This window comes from Octopus sinensis, linkage group LG17, assembly GCF_006345805.1.
Source record: "Octopus sinensis linkage group LG17, ASM634580v1, whole genome shotgun sequence".
NCBI lineage: Eukaryota > Metazoa > Mollusca > Cephalopoda > Octopoda > Octopodidae > Octopus > Octopus sinensis.
The window spans coordinates 39,597,641-39,609,189 of NC_043013.1; the positions used below are offsets into that span (position 1 = coordinate 39,597,641).

The 11,549-nt window shown below is 37.6% G+C and overlaps 1 protein-coding gene across 1 annotated transcript in view; it reads right to left on the bottom strand.

Moving 5' to 3' along the window:
• Positions 1-5,066: 5,066 nt before the first annotated feature.
• Positions 5,067-11,549, bottom strand: part of LOC115220973 (synaptotagmin-15-like) — a 187,523-nt gene continuing 181,040 nt past the window's right edge. The window contains exon 8 of the transcript XR_005002692.1: positions 5,067-5,120. The gene's annotated coding sequence lies outside the window, so the exon portion shown is untranslated. The remainder of the gene's footprint in view (positions 5,121-11,549) is intronic.

An 11,549-nucleotide genomic window follows, 5' to 3' on the forward strand; every position in this document is an offset into this window, starting at 1 on the left:
AAGGGTTTCTAAACGAGCGAAAATGTTGGGGATATCTGGACTTGAAATTGTTTGTAGTAAGACCTATACATGCTCTCGTAGAAGAACTAGTTGTAATATAGCACAGATATTAGACATTGATTATTTATGCAGAGAGAATTAATGCAGCACGCTCTGGCATCATTAAAATTTTAGCTGGATCTATGTCCCATTTGAACTTTTCGTATTGTTACTATGTCTATTTATTACCTCCGCCTTAGCGAAGGCGGAGGTATTATTTTCAGTCGTGTTTGTTTGTTTGTCCGTAGACAAGATATCTCAGGGATCACTGGATGGGTTCGGATGAAACTTTCAGGGATATTTGGCTTCGTGACTGGCACGGCACGAACTGGTTATATTTTTGGAATCGATCCAATACCGGACAAGGATTCTGGATTATTTTCCTGTGTTAGTTTAGTTAATTTTTGAGAGCGGTCGGGTTCACTTTTAGTATTATTGTTTGTGAGAACAGTCGAGTTTATTATTTAAATATTTTCATTTTAAAAATCATCTCCGGCTAATCGTTGAGAGGACGTTGGTGTTGCCTTGGCAGAGGTTTGCCCTCTCAGAGTGCTCTTGTTGTATATTTGTATAACTTAATTAAAATAAAGGACCCAATATTTTAAGATAGTTTAAAAGTAACTGAGTAAGATAGTGTAGTGGTATTGTGGCTAGATATTTCATACGAAGATACACTGAGGTTAGATTCGAAAGCTGTTTTAAAAACTAGTTCACTAAAGTCGTACTGAAGGTCCTTTCTGATATGCCCTATTTAACTAGAATTACGTTGACAAGTTCATCATCTCCCTAACATGAAGAATCTGTTCTTCAGCACATGGGGGATGTAAAATACAACTCAGTCCCTAAATTACACCGAATCACATGTGTAATTTACCGCAAGCTAACATACTTAATATAGTGAATAAATGAGAATTTTAATCAATTGAACGTACGTTCGTAATGAGAGGGAAAATCATTAGAGTTAATGACAATTCTTTTCAATGAAGGAAAGGAAGAGATTTCTGAAATTTAAATTGATTAAAAATTGAATAAAGATATGCAAAGAAATGGAGTCTGAACATCGTTGAGCACCGCGATAACTCCAGCTGTGTTTCAGGTTTAATAGACCTTATTAATTCAGTAAAGCTGAACATATACTCTGCAGATATCTGAATTGTTTTGAGAGGATATAGTTCTTTTGAAAAATTATATGGTAAGTTAAAATACTGTATAGGGAAATTAACATAACTATACGGTGATCATGCGGAAAGCAGCCATTGAACATTTTGATATAATGGCTTAGTTTGTAATAAGGTGATAGCATATGTGAAGCCGATAGAGATAGCGAAAAGACAAAAAAGAACATTAACACAGATTAATAATGCTTGGCTTCAATTACATTACTTCAAATGCAAAGAGTCAACCTTCTATGTCATTGCTTCGGTTGTTTGAATAAGAATAATGTACATTAAAAGATACAAATTAAATACAAAGAACATGAGTTGGAAATGTCTACTGAGGTAAAGGAAAAGATCTAAATAAAAAGAAATCCTTCAAATGAACAGAGCTAAACGAGTTTTCTCCTCAAGGTACAAAAGAATCTTAAGTAAGAAATGAAGAAATGTGTCAGAAAAACCCTCCAGCCTTCTTCAGGTGTCTTAGGAGAAATTTCGAACCAGGGTTCTCATTCCTAAGGTATTTTTCGATGGTGTTGTTGTTGTTGTTATTATTATTATTATTATTATTATTATTATTATTATTATTATTATTATTAATTATTATTATTATTATTATTATTATTATCATTTTTTTTATTATTATTATTATTATTATTATTATTATTATTATTATTATTATTATGCATGTATGTATGTATATGTATGTATGCATATACAGACATACACGCGCACACATACAGACAAAACAGACACACATGCACACACACATATATAGATGAATGAACGCATCTATGTTTTTAATTCTTCCTAAAAGAGTTCACGCCGGTCACAGTGACTATATTTCTGTTAAGAGAGTAGTTAGTGTTTGTAAATGTGTGGTCGAGTTGGTGTGTCGGCTGAGCTGTCGATGCATACATCCAAGTGTGTACATCTATTCCTATCAGAATCTAAAGCGGAGAACTTTTGGAATGTTTTACAAATTTTCCCTGTGCCACTAATAAATTGGATTTGGAAAATCCGCATCAGTTTCTCTTGCTTTTTTCCTTGTGAAACCGACTATGTTTAGGTTTTCATGCATATTTGTTGGTACCATAGCCTAATGCACCTAAGATTAGAGGTACAAATGAGAATTTATCGTCAGGGCAGAAGAGCTGTTAGTTTTGCTTAATTCACCATAAATGTTCTCTTTTTCCTGGACCTTCGATTGTACATTCACATCCGCTGCTTTTGTATACAAATACCGAGGAGAAATCTTGCGGAACAGACGTTATTTTAATGAGATACATCTTTTAATCACCTGAGGAAACACATCTACCCTGACGCATACACCTAAATCCAGATGCTCAGTATTCTACCTGTGGGGGATCGATGCTTGAGATTCTGATATGAATAGACGCACACATGTATGCATCGACAGCTCATCCGACACACCAACTCGACCACACATTTACAAACACCGACTACATGACAGATGTTTTGATGGGTGTATTCCATATGCTGGCATCTGTGTGTATTCAATAACAGGACGATTCTCTATATTCATTCCAGGACAGTCTTTCTTCCGAATAGCATTGTATATTGTTTTTGTGACAATGTCATGTCGCACAGGGAGCTAGTACCTTGATGATATTTTTGAGCAGCTGATAATCACGTGTGATGTCCACAGAAATATACCATAATCTACAGTCACGGATATATCTTGGGACGTCAAGAGCTTCACTGTCTCTTTCGTTTGTTAGGCATTTAGTAGCAATATCCTGTTGTTGGATTGCAAATACATAGCATTCGAAGTGTGATGTAATGTAGCAGTCATGAGTCCTCGAGAGGCTTCGCTTTGTGTCAATATTACTATCTTCAAGTCCATGAGAAACATACCTCTGCATGGTCCTGATTTAGTATGCTGGGCATTTCACTTCCAGTTCGTCTTTCAGTCATGCTAGTCCAGCTGATTTGGGGTTGTATGAGCAGTTATCAGGAAGAGAGTACTTCCTAAGGAGTTCACTTCCAACACGTAGGATATTGTTTTCTTCACTTTTCAGCACTAAGTTAATATATTCATTTTTGCTGCTGTTTTTGTGATGTCTGAGAGAGACTATGCAACATTCGACGGTTGTCTGCACTGATCTCAAGCCCCTTACCTCTTTTATCTTCTCTTAGGTAGAGCCGGTCGATATCACTATTTTTGTGGAGATTGCCAATTGATTTTAGAATCTTGGGGGATTTAATGTCTATGAAGTGGATTTCTTCTACTAACCAGCAATTATCCCAAATGTTGGAACCAGCACATTTACTGCATTTTGAGATATTATCGTGTTGTAAGAGGAGAGTTCAAACTGCCACATTTTACTTAGTCTGATGTAATATTCTAGGGTCACTCTATCTTTATTCACAATACCGAGGTAAGATATATTTTCATCAACGCCAAGGTACTTGTAGCATTCTTTATGTAGAATAGGAGAAATAGTGAAGCACAGGTTTTGTGTCTGGGAGACTGATTTTCCCCGTTCTACAATTAAATAAGAGCATTTCTTCTGGTCAAATTCCATTCCGATATTAGCTGAAAATGTGTCTGTATGTATGTCATTATTTACTTTTACTTCAAGATTTCTTGCTATTAGAGAAAGGGCCGGTTTCTAACCTAGATCCAAGGCTCCTTCACTGGAATTTCGACATCAACAAGATATTTTTTTTATGTATGTATGTATGTATGTATGTATGTATGTATGTATTTATGTATGTGTGTATATATGTGTGTGTATGTATGAATGTATGTATTTATGTATGTATGTATGTATGTATGTATGTATGTATGAATGTATGTATGTATGTATGTATGTATGTATGTATGTATGTATGTATGTATGTATGTATAACTTCACAAGCTACATGATGCATTAAAAAAATTCCTGTTTGAAGGGCATTGAAAAAACACATCCCAGCGTGTTTAGCTAAACTATTTCTATTTAAAATCCTTATGTTATAACATATTTTAATATGAGAGACGTGTCACCAATATACAGACAGAACAAACCTGTTGTTTGTTGTTGCTCTTGTTTAGCTCCGTTTCAACCCTGCCTGAGCTGACCCTCGAACAAAGGTGCTGAACTTACTACCAACTCGTCTTTCGAATACATTTGAATGCTATAAAGTCCCCAGTTTGACATCGAAGTGGACAACGTCTAATAACATGTAGCCACATTAGAATGTATTCTGCAAGGCTAGGTACGCGAAGAATTGAGAGACGTCTAGATTTACTTGTGTAACGAATTACTAGACTGTGTCGGATGACCTAAGCTAGGAGATCGTTGAAAAATATGACTTTAGAAAAAAAAACATGCAGATCACGTGGCTTAGTGGTGAGACGTTGTATCCTTGAGCAACACAGTTTATTTTTCTTTACTCCCGTCCATTCAGCTGGTAAAAACGAGTTATAATTGTTATTCAAAAAGGGCCATGCTTGCAACATTATATGTCACGCTGAATCTCCCTGAGAAATACCTATTTCTTTACTACCCACAAGGGGCTAAACACAGAGAGGACAAACAAGGACAGACAAACGGATTAAGTCGATTACATTAACCCCAGTTCGTAACTGGTACTTAATTTATCGACCCGAAAGGATGAAAGGCAAAGTCGACCTCGGCGGAATTTGAACTCAGAACGTAGCGGCAGACGAAATATGGCTTCGCATTTCACCCGGCGTGCTAACGTTTCTGAGAAATACCTTAAGGTTACTAGTGTCTGTGAAGCGCTGAGCCCCTTGCACGTGACTTTCACCAGCAAAATGTTCCACGAGATCCAGTGTAACACACGTCATCGTAACCGAGAAAGACCAGGGTAGATTACATATAAACGTGTACGTATGTATGTATGTATATATGTATGTATGTATGTATGTATGTATGTATGTATGTATGTATGTATGTATACATGCATGTATGTATGAATGTATGTACATACGGATGCATGTATGCATGTATGTATGTATGCATGTATACATGCATGTGTGTATGAATATATGTATGTATGTATTATGTATGTATGTATGTATGTATGTATGTGTGTGTCTGTATTTCATTTATTCTTGAACTTGTTTCAGTCATTTGACTGCGGTCATGCTGGAGCACTGAATTCAGCCAAACAAACCGACCCCAGAACTTATTCTTTGTCATTCTACAAAACATAATTTTTTTATTTATTAAAATTAGATCTGCTTCTGTAGGACGTGTCTAAATTATCGAATAGCAATTAAGAGTAGCTCAACTTGAGACAGGAAAATAATCCCCAGAAATCTCCAAAGTTAAGATGTCATTATAAAATGGATGTGTTTATTGTCCGCAGATAAGAAGACAGCCAAGGACACGCGTTTCAGGCTTAATAACTGTCATTAGCACGATCATCACCCTAAATGCCAATTACGTTACCCTTAACCCTTTTGTACTGCATTTATTTTAAGATGCTCTGTGTTTCTTTCAATTATTTTAGATACAACAAAAAATTTAGTAAAATAACTTGGTTATCATTAAACTAGTGTCAGGAACATAAATTGTGACTAAGGTTTGGTGGCAGATTTTAATTCAAAACTTATGAAAACAAGACATTTGTACTACAGAGCCAGGGCCGGTTTCAGCCGGGTTGGTGCCAGAAGGGTTAAATATTTTTCACACTTACTATATAAGTAAAAGCTTGTGTGTGTGTGTCCTAGTTTTTAGCAGTAGTGTGGCCTCCCCCTCAGCCCCATCCCCTCACCCCATTGTGCTGCTGTTGTCCTAAGATCCCCCCACCACAAAGAAAGACAATATGGTACAGTTCCTGTATCTCTCTGTTGGTGTGTTCGCCCACGGTGTTGCCATCGTGCTCGTTGTTGTTGTTATTACCATCGTCGTCACGGCCGCTGCTGCTGTCGCTGGTAATTTTGCTGTTGACATTGATATGGCCGTCCATGAAATTTCTTGTGTGTGTTTGTGCGTGTGTATCGGCTCGCTTCATATGTTATATGTATCCATACCCTTCAAAATAGTTTCATTTATTTATTTCTATGTCTTATATTTATCACAGAAATGTGATAAATATAGTTATATATTTAACTATTTATCCAGCTATATATATATATATATATTTTTTATACATCTATCTCTATTTCTCATAAGTATCACAGGTAAGTGCATATATGACTATAGTGTGTGTATTACCCTGTAAGTTTCTGTGTATTATTTACGATTTTTTTCTTTTTCCCTCTCACTTCTCACCTCTTCCGTCTTTGGTGATGTGGTGTGGTGTAGTGGTGGGTGTTACTGTTCCATTCGTGTTTCCTATTGAGTCTCGGTCTGTATATAACCTCTGTGATCTGTCTAAGTGTTGTGTCAGTTTAATGTTTCGATGGTACTTTATCTTCTATGCTATTAATCGAGCCTCCATGTTCTGTCTGAGCATGTTGGCAGAGCTCTAACGAGCTTTTCCCTTCTCTGAGCGCACAAATGGTTGCATAAACAACCGAAAATATTCATCTTGGAGGGAATACGCAAGCTTGTAGATCGCTGGATCATGTGCATCGAAAAGGAAGGACACTACAGAGAAAAATGAGGTATTTGTTTACCCCCTGCGTTTGTGTAAATACAATGAAAAACCAAAAGTGTATATAATTTTTTACCCTTCCACATATATACGAGGGACGTTCAATAAATAATGCCCCTGACCCACTTGCAGTTGTTTTATTTTGCATGTGCAATTATCGATATGTCTATAGATTAAGTGGAAAATTACAGCTCTGAACTAATCGTGGTTTCTGATTTACAGGTGTTTGAACTGAGTCAAGTGTGAAATGGAGCCTGTTGAGTGTCGAGCAGTGATCCGGTTTTTGTATTTGAAAGGAAGCACACCACGGGAGACTTTTGATGAAATGAAAGTAACTTATGGTGATGATGCTCCATCATATGACCTTGTAAAACGCTGGCATCGTGAATTCAAACATGGTCGGAACTCTGTGGAAACAGCTCCCAGATCTGGTCGCCCCCCTTCTGCCATTGATGAGGCATCTGTCCGTCAAGTTGAGGCTGACATTTTGGAAGATCGACGCATAACTATTCGCCAAAGAGCCCATGAGGTCAAGATTAGTACCAGGTCTGTGGAAACTATCATTCATGACCATTTGCATATGCAAAAGGTGTCTGCCAGATGGATTCCCAGGTTGCTCACACCTTTCCAGAAGCAAGAACGCGTCGAGTGCTCGAGGATGAATTGGAGACGTGCCAAGAAGATGAATCAAAATTTTTCAAAAGTCTGATTACACAGGATGAAACCTGGGTCCATCACTATGATCCAGAGACCAAAGCCCTGTCAATGCAGTAGAAGCACCGTGACTCACCTCCTCCAAAGAAGGCAAGGGTGCAGCCCTCCGCTGGCAAGGTCATGCTCACAGTCTTCTGGGACCAGGACGGAGTAGTGATGACAGATTTCCTGGCAAAGGGTACCACAATTACAGGAGCCTATTATGCTTCACTTTTGAGGAAATTAAGAGAAGCTATCAAAATCAAGAGGCGGGGCAAGATCAGCAAAGGCATCCTCCTCCTGCAGGACAACGCTACGGTCCACAACTCGCGTGTCGCCAGATCAGAAGCACAGGCGTGCGGCTATGAACTCCTCCCCCATCCCCCTACTCTCATGACCTTGCACCCTCTGATTTTCACCTCTTCCCAGCCATGATGTTGCTTTTGAAAGGAAAGCGTTTCCCAGATGATGCAGCCTTGATTTCTGAAGTCACGTCGTGGTTGGAGGACCAAGCTGGGGTCTTCTACAAAAACGGTCTCCAGAGCTGCATCAAACAATGGGAGAAATGCGTAACTCTGGGTGGTTCCTATGTAGAAAAAGACTAATAACTGTGCCAAGTTTTGTTGCTCTACTGCTATGGGAAGTGGGTCAGGGGCATTACTTATTGAACGCTCCTCGTACATATGATTATGTTTGTGCGTGCTTATGTGTGTCTCTGTGTGTCTACCTGCTTACTTGTGTATAATTCCAGCTGTTATTTTCGCATTACTAATTCTTCGTTATCCTTTGAGAATTGGTCACTTGAAACTCTGAGTTACTCTTTTACTCGTTTTAGTTATTTGACTGTGGCCATGCTGGAGCACCACCTTTAGTCCAGCAAATCGACCCCAGGACTTATGTTTTGTAAGCCTAGTACTTATTCTATCGGTCTTTTTGCCGAACCACTAAGTTACGGGGACGTATACACTCCAGCATCGGTTGTCAAGCGATGTTGGGGGCAAACACAGACACACAAACATATACACAGACACACACACACACACACACACACACATATATATATATATAATATATATATATATATATATATATATATATATATACATACATACATACAGGTTTCTTTCAGTTTCCGTCTACCAAATCCACTCACAAAGCTCTGGTCGGCCCGAAGCTATAGTAGAAGACACTTGCCCAAGGTGCCACGCAGTGGGACTGAACCCGGAACCATGTGGTTCGTAAGCAGACTACTTACCAAAGAGTCACTCCTACGCCTGTGTCTAGTGAATTTATAGCTTCAAACATTATCATATTGTAGGGCAGCGAGCCGGCAGAATCACTAGCACGCCGAGGAAAATGCTTAGCAGTATTCTGTCCATCTTTATGTCTTGAGTTCAAATTCAGCCGAGGTGGACTTTGCATTTTATTCTCTCGGCTTCGATGAAATAAGCACCAGTTAACCCTGGCGTCGATATAATCGACATGGTCCCTCCGCGGAAATTGTTGGCCTTCAGCCAAATTGTAAAATCAAATGTTATATTGCAGATAAATTCAGGTGTTACAAGTTCGAGAGCAAACGTCAAGGTCATCTTGAATGAGACAAAACGGTTTTTGTTGTTCCCACTGGTTTAATAATACATTATTATATTACTTCACTGTTTTTGTTGAATTCTTCTATACATTGTTCACACAGATGTGAATATTTTCATTCACTCAGACGGGTGTTCTCTATATTCTCTTATACACAGGCGTACAAATATCCCACGAAAAACAATACAAATATATATAAGAGGAACATTTTTAAAGTATGCTGTTCACTGGTGTAAATTAATATTATTTGATAATATCAATTTCTACCCTCATTATTTAATTTTATATATATTCAGTATGATAGATTGCTAGCCACTACACATTCTCTGTTATCTCTCCTTGTTTCTTTCTGTGTTCCTTTCTGTGGAAGAGCGTAGGCTCGAGACGTTAAAAGCTTTTTCACCTCCCGAGCGCTATACTAATACCTGTTCGTTGTCTACACTTCTTGTCTTCGTCTCTTGTTTTTCTGTGAATTCTCCCCATATACATACATACATATATATATATATATATATATATATATAATATATATATATATATATATATATATGTATGTATGTATGTATGTATGTATCTATCTATATCTATCTATCTATCTATCTATCTATCTATCTATATATATATATATATATATATATATATATATATGCACATACATGTATGTACATACACATAATACATACACACCCATATATATACCTATATATACACATATTTTATTTTTAATAACTTGTTTCAGTCATTTGACTGCCGCCATGCTAGAGCACCGCCTTTACACACACACACACACACACACACACACATATATATATATATATATTTATTTATTTATATACACATATACACGACGGGTTTCTTTCAGTTTCTGTCTAATCCACTCACAAGGCTTTGGTTGGTCACTCACAAGGCCCATTGTGTCACGCTGTGGGAGTGAACCCGGAACCGCGTGGTTGGGAAACAAGTTTCTTACTACATCTTCTTTTATTCTTTTACATGTTTCAGACATTTGACTGCGGCCATGCAGGAACAACAACTTTCGTAGAACAAATCGACCCCCAGGACTTATTCTTTGTAAGCCTTGTACGCATTCTATCGGTCATTTTTGCCGAACCGTGAAGTTACGGGGACGTAAACACACCAGCATCGGTTGTCATGCGATGGAGGGTGGACAAACACAGACACGCAGACAAATATATGAGAACGTTCTTCATGTTGCATGTCTCGTTTCTCTGTTTTTTCGTTGTTTGAAAAAATTTCGTTTTCTATGTTTTTGTTTTTTATGTTCTCATTTCTCATTCTGTCTACGTTTTATTGATGTCTTGTACCCACATAAGCGTGTGTATATATATATATATATGCAGGTATGTACACATATGTATGTATATATATGCATATATTTATATATTATTTATATTATTATTTGATCGAACGCGACGCATATTTTTCCAAGTAAGTTTTATCTTAATAATTACGATGCGCACTCTTATTCTATCTCTTTTCTATCTATCTATCTCCCTCTCTTGTTCTTCTTCCTTTCTGTTTTTCTTTCCCACCCTTCCCTATTCTTTTCCTCTCCCCTTCACTGTCCCCTCTCTCACTCTTCCTCTTTGACTCTGTCGTTGCTTACATGTGACCAACGGCCATCCATCTTTCTTTCTTCCAATTCCTTCCTAAAGACAAGACGTGCTTTTATTTGTCTCTTCTTAAGGCTCATTTTCCAGCGTTCACCACTTCACATTGTCTTGAATTAACAGCTCTTACCGTTTGATTTTAGTGTTTTGTTCTCTATATTTTCTATGTCTTTGATTTTTATGTTCTCGTTTCTCATTTTGTCTACGTTTTCTTTTATATACATATATATGTAATAATATAAGATATAAATATATGCATATATACATACATATATGTACATACCTACATAGATATGTGTATATGTATGCATATATGGGTACAGGACATCAAAAAAAATGTGGACAGAATGAGAAGCGAGACATTCAACATAAAGAACATTCCCTTCATCAGTTGTCTCCTGTTTTATCTACTCCGCGTACGAAGGTAAGAACAAGACGCGACTTCGTTAAAGCAGTCCTTCTCGCAAAGCAAATTAGATAAATTTTCGCGCAGAGTGAAAGTGGTAACAAAACAGGACAGTGACAAGAAAACAGTAAAAACAAAAGGTGTGAGCTGTTAAGCCAAGACGATGTGAAGTGGTGAACGCTGGAAAAACGAACTTTGAGAAGAGACAGACAAAAGCACGTCTTGTCTTACTCTTTTCTGTCTATATATCTCCCTCTCTTGTTCTTCTTCCTTTCTGTTTTTCTCTCCCACCCATTCCCTATTCTTGTCTTCTCCCCTTCACCGTTCCCCGCCCACTCTCTCTCTCTCCCTATTTCCCCTTGAATTTCTCGTTGACCACAAGTGAATAATCCATCTTTCTTCCACTTCCTTCCTAAAGACAAGACGTACTTTTATCTGTCTCTTCTCAAAGCTCGTTTT